The 8,802-nt window shown below is 34.9% G+C and overlaps 1 long non-coding RNA gene across 3 annotated transcripts; it reads left to right on the top strand.

Annotated features, from left to right (window-relative positions):
* Positions 1–442: 442 nt before the first annotated feature.
* On the top strand, positions 443–3,906 carry LOC113343965. 3 transcript variants are annotated; one of them, XR_003357525.1, is made up of 6 exons: positions 443–660; positions 1,044–1,183; positions 1,340–1,748; positions 1,882–2,003; positions 2,991–3,061; positions 3,379–3,906. It is a non-coding gene; the product is annotated as an uncharacterized LOC113343965 (long non-coding RNA). The 3 variants fall into 3 exon arrangements; XR_003357524.1 differs by having other exon boundaries at positions 1,891–2,003; XR_003357526.1 differs by having other exon boundaries at positions 1,052–1,183; positions 1,891–2,003.
* The last annotated feature ends 4,896 nt before the right edge of the window (positions 3,907–8,802 follow it).

Genomic DNA, 8,802 nt, shown 5'->3' on the forward strand with positions numbered 1-8,802 from the left:
ACTTTAAAAGTCCGCCCCATTAAAATTTCATCAGGCGGACTTTAAAAGTCCGCCCCATCCTTTATAAATTTTAACAGGCCCTCACTAAAATTCCATCAGGCGGACTTTAAAAGTCCGCCCCTCTCTTCGCAAATTTTAACAGGCGGACTTTAAAAGTCCGTCTCACTCTTTTTTTTTTTTATTTAATTAAAATTTCATCGGGCATAATTTAAATCTCCGCCCGTTAACAAGCGTACTTTAAATTTACGCCCAGCAACAAGCGTACTTTAAATTTACGCCCGACTATATTAGAATTTGGGATTTGGTCGCGACCATATTTGGTCTGAAATTTGATCTTTGGTCCAAATTTGATCTTTACTCCGTCCCACTGTGTTACGATCTCATCCCATAAATTTGGTTATACTCGCCCACTGTGGATGCTCTAACCGAGAAAAACCCTAGACTCCCTCTGATTTCAGCAGAACCACCACGAATCTAAATCTGTTATTTCTTCATCTTGATACCCTAATCAACACCCGTATACCAGAAATCTAGATCTATAACTTTTTAACTTGAAATTTTCCAAACATTAGAAAATTGATTTTGTTCCTGATTTTGAAAACCAACACACAATCTGATAGTTGCAATCGATTATCAACTAAGATTTGGTTGATTCGTGAGGTATAAACGTTTAAACTTTTGTTTATATTTTATGACGTTTGATTTAGACCTAAATTTGTGAATATTATCTCACAGAACAAGGGTTTTTATTTTGACAGAAGTTATTTTTGTAAAAATTTTCCTATTTCGTATGTGTTATTTGTATTTTGTTTTAGTTTCAAAGTATGGGTTTATTTTTATTTCAGTTTAGTTCGTTTGTTTTCTTCAAAGCTACATCTCAGATTAGAAGAAAATATGTTTCTAATCTCTACAATTGCTGCTGCAAAATCTGTATACAGTGATGGTTCTAGCTTGTCTTGTTGTTGGTTGATTAAGGAGTGTTTACAGTTTGTCAGTAATTACGATTATTGGGTTTAATTAGAACTCAAATTTGTTTGCTAAAGGATTGCAGGGAAGAAGCTATGTAAAATTACAAACAAGCAGCAAGCTGAGTGATCCTTCACTAGCTTCACATCTCCTAGCTGTTCGACAAAAAGTCCCAAAAGAAACAACATTGGCATTCCGGGGGTTAAACCTAATTTAGGTTAGTTTCTAAATGTATTTAGATTCTCTTAGTAGTTTTTGGAACTGAAATATGTTTTTGATTCTAGAATTGTTGATGTGAGGACATTAAAATTTTGGTAGTAAATTCTTGGTTTTGTGTTCATTTGCTTATTCAGCAAACTTTCTTGTATTTCAGAAAGTTGTGGACGAAAAGGGTAGTCACACAGATTATGTGTTTGGTCTTGATCCGAACAAGAATCTTAAACAAGCTTCAAAATTTAGGTAGACTGTATCTTCTGTTTCATTAAATTTAAGAAATTCTGCTAATTGTACAGAATTTTGTTGTTGTACCTTATAGTTTCAAGGTGCATTTACTTGAGTACATCACCTGGAGATTTGCAGTTTTAGAGTGTTTCATTTTATTTATTTTTTGTTTTGCTTCATGGTGAGGACTATTGGTATTGGTTTAAATTTTGGTGGTACTAGAGGTGGTGGTAATGTTGTTGTTGGTGGTGGTGGTTGGAGACACACTGATCTACATCATCCTCATGATAATTATTACGCCATTGAAAACAATCATCCCACCAGCAATATCCATAATCCAGGTGATGTAAAGTAACTACAAAATAAACCATGTTATTACTATTGTCTGTTTCTTTATATTAATGTAGGGATTTTTTCTTAATAATTGTTATTGGTCCAATTTGTTACCAGGGGACTAATTTTTATGATGAATAGTGCTCTCAGGTAATCCTTCTCCAGCGTCTCCTTCTTCTTCACATAGTGTGCTAACCAGTGTTGGACCAATCTGAAGTAGTACTGCTAGTTTTGGATCTGTGCTCATAGAAGGGAGATTCAGGGTATGATCTTCACCACTCTCAGAATGTGTAGTCAACTTATATTAGTCTGAGATAGAGAGAGATGTACATTGCATGCGAACCATTCCAGTACTTGTTTTTGTTGGTGTCATTTACAGGAATGTTCAATTTCAGCTTGTGGAAGCAGTAGTATTGGTAACTCTACCAGTAAATATTTCATCTGGTGGAAGTAGTAGTATTGGTAGTGATAGAGAGACAGAAAGTGATGGTGGTGTGTGTCAAAAAAAGAAAGTGATGGTGGTGGTGGGTGGCGAGAGGTGGTGGAGATTGCCATGTTAAGTATCAGACGTCAAAACATTTTTCTGCTTTTTCAAATTCTTACTTTTGGTCGGTTTACAAAGTAGTAGTATTGGTAGTTATAGAGAGACCGAGAAAGTGATGGGTAGGTGGCGAGAGGTGGTGGAGACGGCCTTGTTAAGTATCATAGGTCAAGACATTTTTCCGCTTTTTCAAATTCTTACTTTTGGACGATTTACATAGGCAACACTCAGAGATATTTCTGCCCTGTATATGACACAAACGGTCCTGTCAACATGATGGGTCTTACGTATTTGCATTAACAATATGTCTTTCTCTTGCTTCCTCTGCTGACAATGTCTTTCTCTTAATTAGTATCAACTTGTGCAAATCCCAAGGATAAATGGTTATGTATGTACAGTTACTTGTGAGGATAATTGGCTAATTGATTATGTATTCATAGTACTTGGTCAACAGCAAAATGAAGCTTAAATTCTTTAAGTGCAACGAAGGCTTAAAGCTCAGATCAGTATATTTGATCTTTGTGTCCAAATGTCATCTGTTTATGTGTCTGATTACAGAGTGGCAGAGTGCAACTTAATTTTGTAAGGAAAATGTGATTCTGAATTCTAGTCTCTGTTGTTAATTTTTTATTTTGGAGTCGGGTATAATGAAAGCATATTTTTCTTATACATGGATAATTCTGTTAATTTATGTGGTTTGTGTTGACAGAACGATGCTGCTTGTTGTGATATAGCAAAGGATGAAAAAGGAAAGCGACGGCATCAACATCTGCTACTGGTGTGAGTTTGTTGGCTGTATTAATTTTCTTAACTAGCACTCTCCTTTATTTGTCATATTTTAGCCTTTCAAGGGAAGCCCATTCAACTATAAACAACCTAGTTGATAGCCTTTTATTTTATTTTAATTTCATGATGGAGGAAACTGATCTATACACACTTGTCAGCCTTGTGCATTGATTCAAAACCTCCAAGAAGATTCTCCATTTAGGACATTGATACTATTACTTATTTTGTGTTGATTTTAATTCAATAATAGAAACTTGATTACTTCGTCTTCCGAACTGAAACTAATCACATCGTCTTTTATCTAATTTCAGTCATTACCTGTTATAAACCCAACTGTTATTAGATGAAAGCTTGGCAGTCCAAGAACTTAGAGGAGAGAAGATGAAGCACATCCCAGGAGACAGAAAAGGTGTGGCACCTGCTGCATACATGGACATAACAAGACTACTTGTCAGGGTGGGAAACAACTAAAGGAAAGAAGGGATTTTCAAGTTGCAAGTGCAGTTGGTAGGAATTTTGCATCCACTAGAGTAAGGAAAGGCATTGGAGCACACTCTACAGCAGGAACTAAAGGTGATCTGTGCAGAGGTTCAACTGGATCAGCTAGCTGCTACTTTTACTATCACAGCTCTGTCGACAGGAGGTCGTGGCAAAGCTACACTAACTATTAGTGATGGAGTTGGAGCTGCACCACAAGCTAATATTTTTAAAGATGAGTGACAACGAGGTAATTTGTCATAAAGTTGTGTATATAAATGTTGCTCAAATTAGTGCAATACGTTGCCTAAATTAATGTAATCGTTGCACAAATTTAAGAATCCGTTGGTGAAATTGTAGAATAAAACGTTGGTAAACCGGTTGAGCAACTTTTATGGAGGTTGCAAAATTTAATTTTCCCAACGGATTTTAGAGTTGCACAAAAATTTGCTATGTCGTATTACCAACGTATATAAGCGTTGGTTAAATTGATTGCAACGCGTATATCCGTCCCAAATCAGCTGTTTTTTGGTGTAGTGTTATATATTGCGAAATTGTTGTGGGATATGTGTGTTTGCGTCCGTGAACTTGATTATCCCATATCTTGTCAAAAGTAAAGTCGTTCATGAATTGATATGCATGTATTGATGAAAGAATGAATGGACTTTTGACAAATACAAAAGTTAAGCCTATATTGTCAATTATTGGATAGGTTAAAATCTTTTGTCTGCAAGGATTATGTCTATTAAATGTCGTTATTGCAAATAGTGATGAAAAATAGAATGAATCCTTGTGTATTCCGCAGTAATTGATCTTCCCTGATCCACATTTTATGTATTACTGTGAGGCTCCGTACAGTGTCTTATGTTGAACATTAAACAACCAAGTTGATTATTTTTGACTAGCTATGTTGTTGCTCCGTAAGGTACTTTATGTCGAGCATTTTCAACTAAATTAATCATCTTGGTTGGTTATTTAGTTTTGACTCCATAAGTCTTCTTATGGTTGAGCGTTCATGACTGGGTTGATTGTTTTCATGATTAACTTAGTCATTGCTCCATAGACTCTCTTATGTGAGTATGACCAATTAAATTGATTACTTTTGTGGTTAATTTGGTTGTGTATTTCGATTAGATTAATTATGGGTTTATTGTGATTAATCTAATTGAGCGCTCTTAAGTCTCCATAAGTTTACTTGTGTTGAGCATTTTTGGTTAAATTAATCATGAACTTCTTGTGGTTAATTTAATATTTTGGATTCAAATTCATACTTGTGTGTGATTTGTTATGTCCAAAGAAATCCTTCTTTTCTCTTTCGAAATTAAGGTCACTCTTGTTGTTCCCTTGGGAATGACATTTTATGGGGGAGAGTTCTTTTTGAACTTGCGCTTAATTGCCAAATCTTTGTGGGGAGTGCGGCTGTGGAATATTATAGAGGTTATCTTGTATATTTATAAACTCCTTGATGAATGCATTTAGCTTCGGCTTTATGATTGCATCTAAAGTACAAGTTATATTTTTGCTTTCTTTTGGTCAAGAAATGTCTCTTTCGGAAATTTCATTAGGATCCCGTTCTTGTACCTTTGCCAATTTTATTGACAAAAAGAGGGAGAATTAATATGTAGTTCACACTACAAATACATATGGTTTTCGGATCATTATGTAAGGGGGAGTGGTTTCCATGTGAGATGGAGTATTGACTAAGAGGGAGTGATACATATCACCATAGTATTGTTGTTGAAGTTGTGATACAATTGAACTTTGACGTTGTGTAATGATACTATGACACTGTATAACAATGATTGAGAACTATTGTTTTCTTATTGTTATAACTACGGATTTTCAACAACGATGATGCTAAACTTACAACCTTTGGGATCATTGGAGTACTTGGAAGTGACAAAGATTTCGAGTAATATTGAATATTAGGCATGTGGAATAGAAGCTACAAAAGTTAATTTATTTAATTTTTGTATTTCATATGTATTAATAGTTTTGCCACTAAAATTGACAAAGGGGGTGATTGTTAGAGCATTGCTCGGTCGAACTCGCATGCGTTGCTATCTCAAGCATGTTTGTCAATGTTAGTGATCAAAACTATAAGTCTTGATTTCTAGCCTACATAGCTAAAGGTCTCGGACTAGGATAGAAAGTGTAGTTGAGCTCAAGAACTCCATGGAAATCATCATACAAGACGAATGACTTCTCAAGGAACTAGTGGATATTCATCGATTAAAAGGTATGTGGAGACTTGAACTTATATGTCACTCAAAAGTCTATCTATTCTATCTCCTACTCTTGAGACAAAAGTCGTTTTGATATATAGACTTTCATTATACACATTTGCTATTTCGAGCCGAGTTTATCTCGCCTATCTATTTCTTGAAATATGTGTTGGTAAGCTTTCGCTTTAGCCGAATTCATCTTTACCTAGTGACGAAAGTCATGTTATGTTTCAATCACTTTGAAAATTGCTCTGACGAAAAATGGTCTGTGAATAACGGCTATATCCGTCCTCTGAGAATGTTTCAATGATTGAAATGAGAGTTTAGATTACATAACCATTGGTAGGATATAAGCATTGTTGTGGAAACACATATATGTATAAGTCCTTATTCCTTGAACCAAAGTTTGCGAACTTTGTTGATCAAGAGAAATGGAAGTGGCGTGAGCCAAGTCCACGAACTGGCGGAAGTTCTCGACCCGAGAATTTCTGTTGGAGTTTGTGAACTCCTTCCATGAGCTTAAGTCCGCGAACCCAGTCCGCGAACTTGAGCAGGTTATATCTAAAACCGGTTGTTCTTGAACTAATGTTTATTTACACTAAGGGATGCTTTTGCAAACCATGGCTATAAAGTTTATGAACCGATTCGAGTGAATCAAACCGTTTTTGCTTCGATTGTGTCTTGTGTAGTTACATAGGATCTAAGCAATTGAAAAACTCTTTAACTAGTTCATTTGAGTCATTTGAACTAGTTATGGTGAAGAAGAATATGGTTGATATGAAAGTAATCATATGTCTAACCATTTGGTTGACTTGTTGAACCAACAAATGTTAATGTTTGGGTACGGTTCGTAAACCCAAAATTGGACATTTCATTTGTGTGTAACAAGCTAAGTTTTCGATCCAACAGTTGAAAAATATTAGCTTGAATTTAATCAGGTTTTCATCTAACGGTGAATATTGAATGCTTTGTCACCAAGCTAACATTGATTGCAAACCCTGATTTGAAATTGTATATAAGGGATAACTCTAGCAACTGGGAAACCTAATCCCCACACATTATGTGTGATACTAGTTGTGCTAAGCTAGAGTCGATTCTCCTTTAACCTTTGGTTTCTTCTTCTAAACCATGTTAACGACTTAAAGACTTCATTGGGATTGTGAAGCCAGACCGATACTAATTTTATCGTAGTTGTATGATCTGATCTTGCATCTTCTATCGTTCGAGTACAATTGAAATAATTGGCTTGAGATTTTATATCTCCGATAGGAAAAATAAAAAAGTAATCACAAACAAACTTCGTCTCATCGTTTGTGATTCCACAATATCTTTTTTCGCTGCGTCGATTAAGATTATTGTGAGGTGATTGATAATACTAAGCTGTTCTTCGGGAATATAAGTCTGGTATTATTGATTGGTTCATGTTCACCTTGATTTATCAAAAGACAGAACAAAACTCGTAGGTATATTCGTGGGAGACAGATTTATCTATTATCGTAGACTTTTCAGTGTGATACAGATTTGTTTATTAAAGTATTTGACTTTGGGTCGTAGAAACTCTTAGTTGTGGGTGAGATCAGTTAAGGGAATAAAGTACGTAGCATCCTGCTGGGATCAGAGGCGTAAGAGCATAACTGTACGTTGGATCAATGTAAGATTGATTGGGGTTCAACTACAGTCCAGACCGAAGTTAATTTGGAGTAGGCTAGTGTCTGTAGCGGCTTAATACAATGTGTGTTCAATCTGGACTAGGTCCCGGGGTTTTTCTATATTTGTGGTTTCCTCGTTAACAAAATTCTGGTGTCTGTGTTATTTCTTTTCCGCATTATATTTATTTATATAATTGAAAGGACTCATACGTACATCGATGTGTTTGAGTGGACGAGACAACATGAAAAAGATTGAAAGAATGCGAAGTAACGACATATCTCTCAATAAGTGTTTTCTAAAGTACCAAATGCACAACCCCCTCCTCCCTCCCATTATGCTTTTAAGTAAGAGAGCATATCACTCATTTTACAAAGTCTTCAGTAAAACAGGATCGAGACCATCCTAAGATGCAAATGGTAAACAATCTATATTACAAAGATAACAAGGTGAAATTTAGAAAAATATTCATGCAGAATGCGGACCATTAAAGTGACTTATGGCTCTGGTGAATGTTTTGACATTTTGGACTAGTTATAGTTCCCAAGAAATTTGCGTTTAAAAACTCCTAGCACATATTACACAATACAAAGTGCAAAAGCTCACCACCCTTATTAGTGCTAGAGAATTTACATCAAAAGGACTTGATGAATATTGCATGTTTAATAGGATCAATATAGAGCATCTTATACCCAATGATATCGCAGAGGCTACCATCAAAGGTTACAGATGGTGCCTAAGGAATAGGTTATGCCTACCAACCTATCTTTTATTGCTTTGGGGATATGCAATATTACACGCATCTTACTTAATTGGTTTTTAGAACCCAATATTAGTCAACCTTTTCTGCGTACCAGTTGGTAACTGGATTTAAGCATGACATTCGTGTTCTTACGCATTTTTGGTTGCACTATATATGTAATACCCTGTATTTTCTTAGTTACAGTTTCGGGTCGGATTTTTCCCAAGATAGCTCGGATCATTGTTTTCTTTGCCTTAGCATGTATGGGTTTCTTAAACTAGAAAGCCGGGATGGAAATAAAGTCACATAATTAATTTCGATTAAGAAAATAAAATTAATAGGAAATTAAAAGATAACTAAAATAGTTAAGATAAATAATAAATATGTTATGTTTAGTTATGTTAGTATTAATATATAGGTTTTATGTATTAATATGAAAAAAAAATAATTATAATTACTTGTACTACATGTGTATGGATGTATTTATTATTTAATTGTCATGTGATTCTAGAAGAGTCAACTAAGGTTAAATTGCTTAAAGTTAGTGGAAAAAATTATGGATATATTATTAATTAACATAAGTTTCATTTGTGTAAGAAATTGGATGGTTAATATTAAATGTCAACATTTATTTGGTGTATTTT

The sequence above is a fragment of the Papaver somniferum genome, unplaced genomic scaffold, assembly GCF_003573695.1.
Source record: "Papaver somniferum cultivar HN1 unplaced genomic scaffold, ASM357369v1 unplaced-scaffold_70, whole genome shotgun sequence".
In the NCBI taxonomy this organism is placed as follows: Eukaryota; Viridiplantae; Streptophyta; class Magnoliopsida; order Ranunculales; family Papaveraceae; genus Papaver; species Papaver somniferum.